At 46.5% G+C, this 14,732-nt stretch overlaps 1 protein-coding gene across 2 annotated transcripts in view; it reads right to left on the reverse strand.

The window, feature by feature from the left end:
* CHST11 (carbohydrate sulfotransferase 11) overlaps positions 1 to 14,732 on the reverse strand; it is a 278,993-nt gene that overhangs the window by 246,350 nt on the left and 17,911 nt on the right. The window lies entirely within an intron of this gene.

Consider the following 14,732-nt stretch of genomic DNA (forward strand, 5'->3'; position numbering starts at 1 on the left):
AGAATATTTAGAGAAGACTGTATTTAACACTTAATTTTAAATTGGCAGGCATTCCAATGCTTCCATGGCTTTCTAGAAAATCCAGGGGCTCTAAGAATAAGCCCTCTAATGCAAAAATAACTCATTAATTCAACATCCCCCTTCCCCCAACTCACACACACAGAATAGAAACCAAATTCAGGAGCTGAATAGGGTTATGAAAAAATATTCAAAATTATGTGTCCCTTTTCTCACTTTTTCTTTTACTCAAGACGTGGGGGAACTCAGGCCAAAAAAGCACAGTCTTTACAAGCCAAGGGCTCAAGAGACTTGGCCACTATTTGGGGAATCCCGGCTCTGGGTTGCACCAGGATGCTTCCGGGACAACTGAGGTATGGGACTTATTCTGAAATCTTCTACTCCTGAGCCCACCAAGCAAGTCCATTCTCCAGGAAGGACCTCATTGTCTACTATACCTTTTATGACATGGGTCACCTCAGGATGTGAATTTTAAACAGCTTAGTTAGGAATAAAGAGGCATAGAGTTCTCTGGAAGCCAGACAGCTAGGTTCAAATCCAGACATAAACCTTTACTACTTATATAATCTTGCGAAAGTTACTCAAAGTCTCTGGGCCTCGATCTCCTCATCTTGAAAATGGGGTAAAAAATGGAACCTTCCTTATAGAGTGGTGCTGAGTCACAAAAGGTATTTGCAAGACGCAATAAACAGTCGCTTTTAGTTTGGATTAGTAACCATTTAGGTATTGATCGCAACATGAAGTATAAAGTGATAAAATTGCATTGTTTAACCATAATGAGATACCAGTTTACAGGTTTACAGGAGGATGGCTATTATCAAAAAAACAGAAAATAGTGGAGCAACAGGTTAAGGACTCAGCTTTGTCACTGCAGCATCTTGGGTTGCTGCTGTGGTTTGAGTTCAATTCCTGGCCCAGGAATTTCCGTATGCAGCAGGCTCAACCAAAAACAAGCAAACAAACAAACAAAACAGAAAATAATATGTACCAGCGAGGATGTAGAGAAATCAAAACTCTTGAACACTGTTTGTGGGAATATAAAAGGGTGCAGCTACTACAGAAAGCAGTACAGTGGTTCCTCAAAAAATTACAAACAGAATTGCTATATGACCCAGCAATCCCACTTCTGGGTATATACCCCAAAGAAGTGAAAGCAGAATCTCAAAGAGATAGTTGTGCCCAGATGCATAAAACCACTGTTCACAATAGCCAAGAGGTGGAAGCTACCCACACATCCACTGATGGATGAACAGATTAAGAAACACGGTATATACATGCAATAGAGCACTATTAGCCTTTAAAAAGGAAAGGAATTCTGACACAGAATAGGGTTACACCATGAATGAACCTTGAGGACAATAGGCTAAGTGAAATAAGCCAGTCACAAGATAGATACCACTTTATGAGATATTTAAGTAGTCAGATTCAAAGAAACAGAACATGGGTAGTTGCCAGGGGTTGGAAATAGGGGGCGATGGGGTATTGTTTGACAGATAGGATTTTGCAAGCTTCAAAGAGCTCTGGAGATCTGTTGCACAACAATGTGAATATACTTAATGCTACTAAACTCAACACCTAAAAATATTTAAAGTGGTAAATTTTATGTTACAGGTTCTTTTTACAATAACTTTTTTTCTTTCCTGTCCTTTTAGGGCCGCACCCGTGGCACATGGAGGTTCCCAGGCTAGGGGTCCAATCGGAGCTGTAGCTGCCACAGCAATGCCAGATCCAAGCCGCGTCTGCAACCTATACCACAGCTCATGGCAACGCCAGATCCTCATCTCACTGAGCAAGGCCAGGGATCGAACCCCCAACCTCATGGTTCCTAGTCGGATTCGTTTGTGCTGCACCAGGATGGGAACGCCTACAAAAACTTTTTTAAAAACCTCTCCACACAAAAAACCTGCATTGTTAAAATGCTTTTTTTATTTTTTTTTTAATAACCTCTAAGATGCCTCAATGTCAATCAGCTGGCCCCCACCTCCACCCAGAGTTATTCTTCAGAATTCATGGCTATTTGCAGAACTCACCCGCCTACAAGATTGCTGGTGAAGTTCTCCGTGTGGAAGAGTTTTGAGACGTTAACTTTAAAACAAGTATTCTGACGGAGAATGGATTCTATTTTCATGCTTTGAGACAAAATCCTTCCCCTGGGAAACTGCCTCCAACTCACTTATCACGTCCTCAGACGTGGAGCCCCTGCTTTCATTTCAGAGATGTTCCCGCAGAGCCATTCAAAGAAGGCCGGGATAAGAAATATTTAACAGGCGATGCCAGGGCACCAAGGCAGCCAGGGCTTGGAGATACCAGGGTGGCTGAGGCCAGTGGGCCAGTCCACAAGCTACCAAGTTCCGGGCTCTGCTCAGCGGTGCAGGCTCCATCCTTCAGCTCCAGGGCATATCCCTTCAGAGGAACCCGGTGGGGGATGTGGAGAAATGAGCCCAATTCCATCCACCCACCTAGGGTCACGAATCCTCATGCAGTGGCTCGGTCACCGAGAACAAACAGCTCATCTTTGCACATGTCAAGCCGCAGGGAGCCTCGCGCCAACCCCATTAAATGCTTCAGAAGGGACTGCCCTCCGCAGACCTTAAACGTATTTTGGTCCATACAAGTCCCTCTTGTCCTTCTCGGCCTCCCAGGGTGAGTCACTGCCAGCATGAGTCTGAGCCAGAGTTGACGGAAAGGAAAAAGACGAAGGGAGGGAAGCTGGCTGCTCACACCCTCGGGCCTTCAGATTGCCCCTCCACTGCCAACCTGAGGTCTGATTGCCCAGCACATCTCCCACGTAAGTAAATAACACCTATACCATCTATGAAGCCCTTGACCTATCTGCATATGTCATTTCCACCTCTGTCACACAGGACATGTCCAAAGCCACCAGCTACCAAGCCAGCATGGCTGTGTTATTCAGCAGTGTGCTCCCAGCACCTCACACCTAGCAGGGGATGCTCAGTAAGCGTCTGTGGAGGGAATGACTAGGGCCTCTGAAAACACCTTGCATCTATTAAAGAGCCAACTGGGAGTTCTCTGGTGGTTCAGCAGGTGAAGGATCCAGCAATGTCACTGCAGCAGCTCCAGGTGCTACTGTGGCATGGGGTTCAGTCCCTGTCCTGGGAATTTCCACATGCTGCATGTGCGGCCAAACCATTAAAAATCAAAAATTAAAATGAATAAAGAGCCAATTACATATCCCAAAGCCTACCTGGTTCCAGATAAAAACAGCCTCTTCCGCATGCATCATCCAATGTGAAAGCAATAAAGATCTTGCGAGAGACTCCAGCTCCAACGTATACACAGACCAGAAGCTCCCCTCAGCTCCCGGCCATGCATGTGCGCAAAGCTGAGGCTATAGGTGTTGCCAGCAAGCCACGGAGCTGTGACACACCATTACCGCCTTGTTTCACTTTCTGATTTTTTATTTATTTTATTTTTTTTTTTTTTGGTCAAGAAAATCTAACTTGTCTGAGAACAGGAGAGAGAGTTATGGGTAGCGTGGCACAGGATTTCAACTCGAGTTCCTCAGCTATACCTTGGACGCTTGCTAATAAAACCTTAATCAGCTCATCTGATGTCATACCCCACGGTGGTATCTCCAAGCTGAGTCTTGTTCCAGAAACATGGTTCAGTGGCCAAAAGTATAACTTTAAACAGGAATGCTATTCTTTATTCACAGCTTGCAAAGGGCATTAACAGGGATTTATTCATCCAGTGAGTCAACAGTAATATTTATTGAGTTCTTACTTCTTGGTATCTGCCAAGGATACCCAGGGAGGGATGAAGAGACAAGGGCTCTGACCTCAGGCAGCCTCCGTGTGGATTGGGGGGAAGGCTAAGAATAAGGGAAAAGAAGGAAGAAACTCATTTCAAAGGGTGATACCTGCTTTGAAGAAAATAACAGAGGGTGCGGTAACAAGGGGGGATGCTCAGAACAGCTGGTCAGGGAAGGTGTCTCCAAGCAGAGACCGATTCAGGGAAATCAGGCAGCCTGCAGGAAGAACAGCATTTTCGGCAGAGAAGACAAGGGCAAAGCGCCTGAGGCAGTTTTTGAGACAGAAAGAAGATCCACGGGGTTAAAGCAAACCAAGCGAGGCTGAGGGTACTAGGAAACGGTCATAAAAGTGGGCAGAAGCCGGGTCTTAAAGAGCCTTGTAGACCCTGGTCAGTGGTGATCAGAATTCCCTTCCAAATGCAATGGGATTTAAAAAAAAAAAAATGCAGTGGGAAACTGGAGGATTTTAAGAAGTGGACCAAAGTGCACTGATTTTTTGTTTTTAAAAATCTGCTTCGGCAATGAGATCCTGCTGCATAGCACAGGGAACTAAATCTAGTCACTTATGATGGAACGTGATAGAGGATAATGTGAGAAAAAGAATGTGTATATATATATGTATAATGTGTGTGACAGGGTCACTTTGCTGTACAGTAGAAATTGACAGAACCCTGCAAACCAACTATAATGGAAAAGATAAAAATCATTTAAAAAAAATTTTAACCTCTTTCAGACGACTGTATAAGTAAGAGTAGATCATGGATGAGGGGAGATCTTAGGTGTTCTTGCTAGATTCTCCTGTGCATCCCAGCCCAGGCCACTCTCAGAAAAGTCTGAATCAAGTGAAGCCGGTATGGAGGATTGGGCTGGCAAGTACGGGATTCTCTCTGGTGGCCAGGAAAGGCGATACCTGGAGAAAATCTACCGAGAAAACCCTTGAAAGCTTGGGACCATGCCTAAACGCAGCAGGCTCTCAGAAATGCTTGTTGGATAAATGAGAAAATGATTCAATACACTGCCTCCACTAAGCTCAATGCTAAGATACAGATCAAAAAAGTCAGAGACTTCCGCTGACGTGCAGCAAAGGACCAGATCCACAGCAGGGGCTCACAAGAGGTGAGTAAAATGTAAGCAAAATGACAAGCTTTGCCAAAAATCACCCTGTATTTTTCTCTTTGAACGATGGTCAATATTTTATTATTTCTCAACTCTTGCTCTAGAATTTTTGGAAACAGTTCAAAAATAAGCACTCCTGAGAGCTAACAGTTGTCTCTTCCAACCCATCACATGTACTTAAAGTGCTTTTTTTTTTTTTGAAATGTCAATTCTTGGCGATAAATCTATCCTCTCTCTTCAAAGGCTGAGAGAAGGCCCACTTCTACCTGCCAAATTCCCCTAACCAATGTTCAGCAGAAACAGTTTCAAGACTTAACAGATAATAAAAATGCAGCAGCAAATCCAATCTCCCTCTTGAGTTGGTTGAACTTGTAAGAAAGGAAATAAAGCGTTGTGCTTCAACCTTGACCTGAGAACAGGGCAGGCTCAAGACACAACGTAGATTTGGTGAAGGTTTCTGACAAACTCTTATGTTGTCTGCGGTTGACCTTAAAACACTGTGGCACCAACTTCGTGACATGATGTACATCTATTTTAATCTAGGTACAGTCAGGTAATCTAAGGTCCCTAAACAGGAAACACACACGGCCAGGGGTGGTCAGTATTTAAAAGGGGACCATCAGAAGCCCACTCCCCATTGGTAGTCTAATGCCAGGTCTGCCATCTTTATCTCCCATAGATGGTGGGAAATTGAGCCTAATGAACGTTAGAAAAAAATTCACATCGGTGAAGTGAGGAATGCTCAAGACGTGTGGTTTGGCTAACCTTGTTGACTGTTCCTCAGTAGGCTGTAGGCCAAGTCCCGCATCTCTCGGAGTCTACTCTGGCCCAGGGCACCACCTGCTCTGTGAGCCGGCTTTGCAGAGGATTCTATTGCTTGATTCAATAAAAGGTGAACTGACTGCTGCCCCAGAACCTTCTCATCTGCCATGAGAGAAACATCCATGCAAGATGCAGTCAGAGAGCCTAAGAGTACAGACAACAGAATGTCACCAGATTCCAGATACAAGCTGTGATGTGTTTTTGCGGCTGCTTACATGAGACAGAATGTGATCTAAGACCTGCCTTCATCCTTACATTGCCACCACAGATCAAATGGGAAGCCTAAAGGCCCTCAGCTCCCTTGAAATGCTGGAGGCATAGATCTCTGCCAAAATAAGCCCAGAGTGGTTGTTAAGGGCCGAAATGTCTCTCTCCAAAATTCATATGTTGTTGAAGTTCTAACACTCAGGATCTGGCCATGTGACTCTATGTGGAGACCTGGCCTTTAAAGTGGTCACTGAAGGAGTTCTGTCTCGGTTCAGTCATAAGGAACCCAACTAGTATCCATGAGGATGCACGTTCCATCCCTGGCCTCGCTCAGTGGGTTGAGGATCCGGCGTTGTCGTGAGCTGTGGTGTAGGTTGCAGATGAGGCTTGGATTCCATGTTGCTGTGGCTGTGGTGTAGGCCAGCAGCTGCAGCTCAATTCAACTCCTAACCTGAGAACTTCCATATGCCAAAAAAAGACCTATAACCTGACCTCCCATGTAGGAAAATTTCCTTTTTTTTTTTTTTTTAACAAAAGCAGATACATACTGTTCCATGTGCATTTTACCAGGATTCTTAACATAAAAGGAACCAGCAATCCAAGTTCCACTGATGACCTTGAAAGCAATTTCCCTACCTCCCTAAACCCTACTTTCTCAACTGTAAAATAAGGACGATGAGAAGAACCTCTCTCCAAAATTGTATAAAACAGGATAGTGCCTCTAAAGCACCCAGCACAGCGTGCAGTAGGCACCCGAGAAGAGGTGCCACTATTATTAGCTTAGTAATTGTTGGGAACACTGGGTCATTCACAAGCATGAATTTTTGACAAAGTCATGGGGTGGGAAGAAGACTATTTTTAGGCAAAGACAAGTGAAAGTCACCTAAGGCTGGGTTCTTCATTTATCCCATCCAACACACCCACCTACAGATTCATCAAAAACAGAGGGAGACTTGAAAATATCTCAGAAATGTGGTTTGCTTTTGTTTAGTCTTAACTTTATCTGGACCCAGCTCTACTGGACTGCGAACCTGGACTATTAGTAATTTGTATGACCAAAGTAGAAAGCTGCAAAGTCCTCCAGTGCCTTGAAACAGGCTCCTCCAGCAGAAATCCACAAGGGGTGGAGTCCGAGCCTGGGGCTGGGGTCTCCCTGGTCCTAGAAAGTTCTCTTCCCTCAGACTGGCTCAGGGGTGCTTTCCAGCTCTGAGGTTCCATGAGTTGCTAAGTCCGAGGGAGCAGCCCTGGCAGTCAGGCCTTTCGTGTGTGGTCATTAAATACACACCATGGTGAGGCCTGGCTGGAAAGTTCCAGGAACACACCCTCTAGACCATCTTAGCATCCAGAGGAATGAAGCAGAACAGGCAGCCCATGAACTTGGCCTGGCTCTCCTCACCCCCCGGCACACACAGCTTTGAGGCCCACAGTCTGGCTCATTAACCCCACAGTCCAGCCACACCGTGTCACCAACAGGCCAAAAGCCAGACCCCCAAGAAGCTGAAGTCAAAAGCGAGGGCTCCCATCTGAACAGCCATTAGCCATAGAGTGGCCTCGTCTAATACCCATTTCTATGGCACTAAAAGAAATGTACACAGACTTAAAAACACTCTTCTCCCATGGATACAAAGTGAGGTGGGAAGACAGCCTGTGATTCAAATACATCTGCTGGGGAACGCAGACTAAGGATCATATTTTCCCTGAAGAGAAAGAGAAACATCTAAAGGTCAAGCAGGAATGACTGGCTGCAGCCTCGTGGGCTAGAACCAACCTAGCAAAGTGAGACTCACGGGGCAGGAAGCACCAAAGCCATGGGAGCAGGTCACACACACACACACACACACACACACACACACACACACACAGCTGCGTGATGATTTATGCTCCAGTTTCAAACCAAGATAAGCCATGCAAAGCCCTGGTTCACCGTAGGTGGCGGATGACAACCCGAGATGCACACTGCACGGAGAAGGGAGGTGGGCCAGCAGGAAGTCCGGGATCAGAGGGCTTTTCATGTCCCACCGTTGCCATTTTCAGTTCAACTGCTCACTTTTCTACTAATCAGAAAAGTGCTGTGCAACCAATACAAGCTCTGGATCCAAAATCAAGGCGCCCCTCGACCCAGCTCGCAAGTCTGACAATGGATGGGAACACGAAGCGGTGCCTGAGCCGGTCTGCTCCTGGCAGGGAAAGTCTAAACTCAGTCCTCCTGCTGCTGCTGCAACGGCACAGAAGCTGCACGACCCCAAGTCAGGGCTGCGTTCAATGTGTGGCATTCACCCACTGGAAGGTCAGAGCTCCCAGTGGCCCTGGACCCTTCTTGGGACCTGTCATCCCAGGCCCCCCTGGCTGCAGCTTCGGTCCTGCTGCTCCACATCTGACCACCCCATACACAACTTTGTAACATCAGATACAAATGTTCTTTTATTCTTCACCAGAATCATCTGCCCTCGTAAGGATCAAGTTCAGATTTGTCAGAACCAGCCAATCTTCCAGAGATGGGTTTCTCAAAATGAGGTCAGGGGACCGCCTATATCAGCGTCACCTCAGACTCTCCCCACCCCACCAGCCAACTAGGTTTCCTCACTGTAGCCTCTCTCGATACCCTGCCCTTCTCTTTCCTACAATTAATCATAATTAAATACATATTTGCTTCTTTGTGTAATGTCTGATCCTCCACTAGATTGACAGCTATAGACCTTAGATGACTTACAATGAATGGCCCCAGACCGGGACCTCCGTTGAGTCGCACCTGGGCACAGGGTACCTTTGAGAAGCCACCACTGATTCCAGCTGGAAACAATTCCCACTGGGTCAAAACAAGAACCACATTCTTCCTGACTGTGTTCTTTTCCTCCAGCTACGGTAACAAAGTGCCATTGACATGACAGTTTGTTCCCTCACAAGCAGAGGCTAGAAATCCCAAATCGAGGCTTGGCAGAGCCACGCCCCCTCCAAGGTCTCTGGGGGAAGACCCGTCCTGGCTTCTTTCAGCTTCCGGTGGCCCTCAGTGCCCCTTGGCTTGTGGCAGCATCGCTGCAGTCTTCGCCTCTGTTGTCACATGACCTTCCTCCTGTGTGTATCTCTGTGTCTATGCATCTCTTCTCAGAACACGTCATCCAAAAAAAGGAGTTCCCACTGTGGCGCAGCAGAAATGAATCTAACAAGTAACCATGAGTGAGTCTGGCCTCGCTCCCTGGCCTGGCTCAGTGGGTTAAGGATCCGGCGTTGCCGTGAGCTGTGGTGTAGGTCACAGACATGTCTCGGGTCCCGAGTTGCTGTGGCTGTGGCTGTGGCTGTGGCCAGCAGCTGTAGCTCCGATTAGACCTCTAGCCTGGGAACTTCCATATGCCTTGAGTGGGGCCCTAAAAAGCCAAAAAAAAAAAAAAAAAAAAAAAAACCACATCATATTGGATTAAGGGCCCACCTGACTCCAGTATGACTTCATAACATCTGCAACAACCCTATTTCCAAATAAGGTCACAATCTGAGGTCCCAGGAAGGATGTGAATCCTGGAGGGACCCCACCCAACTCAACACACTGACCAGGCAAAGGTTTATAAAATAGAGTTGCCTTCAACAAGGATTGAGGACTTAATTCTGAAGTGTAGAAACTTCATGTGGCAGAACTACCAGTGAACCCCCAATATCCATTCTCATTCTCTCCTCCTTTAGAGCTAAAAGGCCCAAATTTTAGCTGAGCCCATGACCACACAGAATAAGGACTCCCTGCCCTAGCCTCCCTTGCAGACAACAATGGCTGTGGCTCCAAGAGATTCAAGCCAAAGTAATGGGTATAAGAGGTACACCCTCTGCTAGAGCCGCCTCCCCTTCCCACGGGCAGGATGCAGTCACGGAGGTGACCCATTTCAACAGGTAGAGGAGGACCACGACACAGGTAGAGCGGTGCAACACGACAGAAGGCCTCTAGCACACAGAATCACCGCATCAGCCCTCATCCAAGAAAAACATGCACTCCAGCTCCATCAGGGCCTGGTGACACAAATGTCCTCCAACAGATGGGAAACGGAATAAAACTTCGTGTCACTTTCAAAGGGGTAGGGAGGGTGGGATGGACGGGGAGTTTGGGGTTGGTAGATGCGAACTATTACATTTCGAATGGATAAGCAATGAGGTCCTGCTGTGTAGCACAGGGAACTCTATCCAGTCTCTCGGGATAGAACATGATGGAAGACAGTATGAGAAAAAGAATGGATATAGGAGTTCCCGTCGTGGCGCAGTGGTTAACGAGTCCGACTAGGAACCATGAGGTTGCAGGTTCAGTCCCTGCCCTTGCTCAGTGGGTTAACGATCCGGCATTGCCATGAGCTGTGGTGTAGGTTGCAGACGCGGCTCGGATCGCGAGTTGCTGTGGCTCTGGCATAGGCCGGTGGCTACAGCTCTGATTCGACCCCTAGCCTGGGAACCTCCATATGCCACCAGAGTGGCCCAAGAAATAGCAAAAAAAAAAACTGGATATATATGTATGACTGGGTCACGATGCTGTACAGCACAATATTGTAAATCAAATATATTTTAATTAAAAAACTTAAATTAAAAAAAAAAAAACTTCATGTCACTTTCAATCCAAAGAGGTTTTCCAAGTAGCAAAAAAAGTCCAAAGAATACTGCCTATTATAAGAACATAAGGTGTCTTTTTAATCCACTTACGGATACTTCACCCTTTGCCTTCCTTGTTTCAGTTATTCATGAGAAAAAAAGAATATCGGAGACCTTGTGGGGCACAGCGGATTAAGGATCCAGCATTGTCACTGCAGCAGCTTGGAGTGCTGCTGTGGTGCGGGTTCAATCCCTGGGTGGGGAACTTCTGCATGCCGCAGGCGTAGAAAGAAAGAGTGGAAGGAAGGAGGGAATTAAGAAAGAATATATATCCTTGGAGGGGAGGAGTAAATAAAGAGTTCGAGATTAACATACTCTACTATCTGTAAAACAGATAACCAACAAGGACCTACTGTATAGCACAGAGAACTGTACTCAGTATTTTGTAATAACCTCTAAGGGGAGAGAATCTAAAAATATCTATGTAGAGATACAGATACATATATAAAACTGTATCACTTTGCTATACACCTAAAACTAACATCACTTTGTAAATCAACTATATTTCAATAAAAATTAAAGAAAAAGGAGTTACTGTCGTGGCTCAGAAGTTAACGAACCTGACTAGGAACCATGAGGTTGCAGGTTCGATCCCTGGCCTCGCTCAGTGGGTTAAGGAGCCGGTGTTGCCGTGAGCTGTGGTGTAGGTCGAAGACGCAGTGGCTGCGATCCCACGTTGCTCTGGCTGTGGTGTAGGCCGGCAGCTACAGCTCCGATTGGACCCCTAGCCTGGGAACCTCCATATGCTGTGGTTGCAGCCCTAAAAAGACCAAAAAAAAAAAAAAAATTAAAGAATAAAAAAGACTCCTGACCAATACCTTAAGACTACCTCAGAATTTGAGGGCAACTTTTCTGAAAATGGCCCTTAAACATCCCTCACCCCCAGGTACTCACCCTCCACCTTCCAAGCTGTCATTTCTAGTCTTTAAAAAACTCTCTCCAAAAACCTCCTGAAGTGGCAGGACCAGCTGACAGCCTGTCCCACTGTGAGTTACGAGCCAAACCATGTCAATAACCCCAAACAACCAGAGACTAGCCGATTCCAGCCACCTCCTGGAGCTCCTGAAATTGCCTGCTACTGCTGCCGGCCACAGGCAACATCACCTGAGTTTCCCCAAGGGCTAAATCACAGTGGCTTTTTTCAAGGTGGCTTCTGGGTCCCAGGGCTTCTGAGAATTGCTCTCAGCCAGGCAGGGACCACCATGCCCCGGGGCCCTCTGTACACCCACTGCTGCAGGAGGGCCTGAGGCAGACACACAAATAACCGAAGTTAATTGACCACATCCTATTCAACAGGAAACCTCAGAGCCAGCTATTCTGGACTCATTCTCACTTCCCCCCTGCCCACTTCTACCACAGTGCCACAATGTCAGAGTCAGGGTGTGTGTGTGTGTGTGTGTAAGAGGAATGTGGGGAGGGGGACAGAGACTCCAGAGGTGGGAAGTGACAAGGCTTTGGGGAGGCTATAGGGTGGAAGGGAGCTGCCAGCCACCTCATCTGCAGAGCAAACACTGCGTTTTTCCTTAGTGTGTGTTTGGGGGTGATCTGGTGTGGGCTGGTGGGAATTATGGGGGGGGGGTCTACACTTTGCCATAAGATATTCTTGGTGCTGCCACTAGAGTGGCTGGCAGCCAGTCTCGCTCTAATATCAAGAATAAGCTACTGTTTCTTTTTAAGAGAAAATCTTGTTTTAAAATATCCAAGAGAATGATTCAATCTATCCAGGCCTCCCCTTTGAAAGCAGAGGCGATGCAGAGAACACACAGGAAACCCCCATCTGCTCTGTGTGTGTGTGTGTGTGTGTGTGTGTGAGAGAGAGAGAGAGAGAGAGAGAGAGAGAGAGAGAGAGAGAGAGAGAGAGAGAGAGAGACCAAGAGCAGTGTCTTTCGCTTTTGCAAAAGGAAAGACATAGTCATGAGTTGGGTTTGGTTTTCTCTCCCCGCCCCCTGCACTCTGCTTCCTGTTTAGGGGAGCCTGTTCCCCCAACCCTGAGACGGTCATCCAGGAACGCTTCCCAGGAGGAGGCTTCCTTCTCAAGGCACTGCTGAGCATCCCCTTCTGGGAGTGGCACAGGGCATGTGAAGAGCTGCTCCAGGGTGCCACGGAATCTCTGTCCTGGTCCCTGCACAAACTCCCTCGCATCTGAATTCCTTCCTCAGGCTGGCTGAGGACCACTGGGTGCACAAGACCTCCTAGAGCTACTGCTACATCTTATCAGCTATGGAGCAGTTGTCCACGTTCCTTCCAGCTCAGGGATCGCCCTGCTATCCATTCTGCCTCCTCAGTCACAGAAAAGAGGTTTGCACACCAGCCCATGCCTTGTACAGAAGTTCTTAGTAAAGCATCTGAAGTCCCACAGACCTGGGCACTCATCCCCTTCAACGAGGGCTCCACCCTCATGACCAAAGCGCCTCCCGAGTTCCCCCCACCTGAGACCATCACTGCTGGGGGTTAGAATTTCAGTACATGAATTTTGAGAGCATACAAATATTTAGACCATAGCACTGTGTTACCATAAGTTAATTACAAAACTTCTCTGAGCGTCATCTAAAAACGAGTGCCTCCCTCACCAGGCTGTTAAGATGACTAAATAATTGAACCCGGATCAAAGGACACCCAGGGAGTCAGCAGCCAACCCTGTGAATGATCTGCAGACCACTCGGACATGCGTGGAGAATTGCAGAGGGGGCTTTCAGACAAGCACTTGTGTATGGATGGGTTTCCCTCTCCCTCAGTACTTTGGGACAATGACAGAAGTTCTAGCCTCTTCCCAGCTTTTAAGTGAAACCTCCCTCCCACCCTTTGGGGCTCCTTCATTCAGACGCACAGGTCCTTATTCAACAAACGTTTATTCTCTCACTAGACGGTGACAAGGCAGGCGCTGCAGACCCACTCTGTGCTTTCCAGAAGCCTGTGATTTAGCTTGGACCAAAAACTAAACAAGAGCATCCATGCTGAGTTTGAGGGAGACTCAGGAATCTGGACAGCAGCCAAATCAAACTGGCTCCAACACTTTGATGCGCTGCCTGCCGACTGGAGCATAAATAGATACACGCTTGCAGACAACGCTCTGACCATACCTACCAAGAGCCTTCAATAGTTTATAACCTGTGCATTCCCCTTCTGAAAATTCATCTCAAAGAGACATTATAAAACTCAGAGCAAGGTTTATGTACAAAAAGGTTTATTTTTTCAAAGGGAAAAGTCGTTTTCAAAAGTGTTCAACAAATGAGAACACGTAAATTATGTCCATATAATGACATATGCATACGATGGCATATTCTGGCATCCATATGATGGAATATTATGGTGTTTTCAAAGAAAACTTGGATGACCTGAGAAAATAACCTATGCTCAGTACTAAAAACAGACACGCTATGATATATGCATGATGATTTCATCTCTGCACATATATGTATGTATATGTATGGATGCGTCAAACAGCGGACCAGAGGTGAACAGAGATCCTTCCTGGGTGGTAGGAAGATCAGGGGTGACTTTTTTGGAAGCGGGTTTCATTTTTTCAAAATGCTCTGTAATATGCCTAAATTAAGTTTGTAATTTGAAAAAAAGAATATACATATGTGTGTGTATGAATGTATGTGTGTGTGTATATTATATAATATGTGTATAATTATATCATTATAATATATACCCACACACAAACCATTACTTTACTCTGATACTACAAGGCAGGGGATGGGGTGATGGTGAAAAGGAGCCAGCGGTGTCACCAACCTTGCAACTTGATGAATTGCACGCCAAGAAATGTCAGTGCCATTGAGACAGGGATCTTGTCTGTTTTGTCTCCTGCTGCTTCCTGAGCCCCTGGAAGGGTCCTGGCACACACGGTAGGCATTCAATACGTGCTTGTTAAATAGCTGAACGAATGACCGCAGCCCAGCTCAAACGTTCTTTCTCTGTGAAGTTCCCTGACCTCCCCTGAACTAATTACTCCTCTTTTCCTAGCAGCCCGTAGCCATTATTACAAAGCTTTACAGCTCCCAATTATGGGTCTGTCGCCACTTGCTAAATTGCAAGTTATTGGAATTCAGGAACTAAGTCTTATTTAGATTTGTCTCTGTAGTCAGATGAATGTTTGCTGGATAGACAAATGTTTGAGTGACGGATGGAGGGGTGGGGAGATGTCAGCCTGTTCATACTGGATTAACAGTAATTA

This window comes from Sus scrofa, chromosome 5 (genome assembly GCF_054392235.1).
Source record: "Sus scrofa isolate SSC_HxYL_T2T_F1_AM1 chromosome 5, Sscrofa_HxYL_maternal_Yorkshire_Landrace_v2.0, whole genome shotgun sequence".
NCBI lineage: Eukaryota > Metazoa > Chordata > Mammalia > Artiodactyla > Suidae > Sus > Sus scrofa.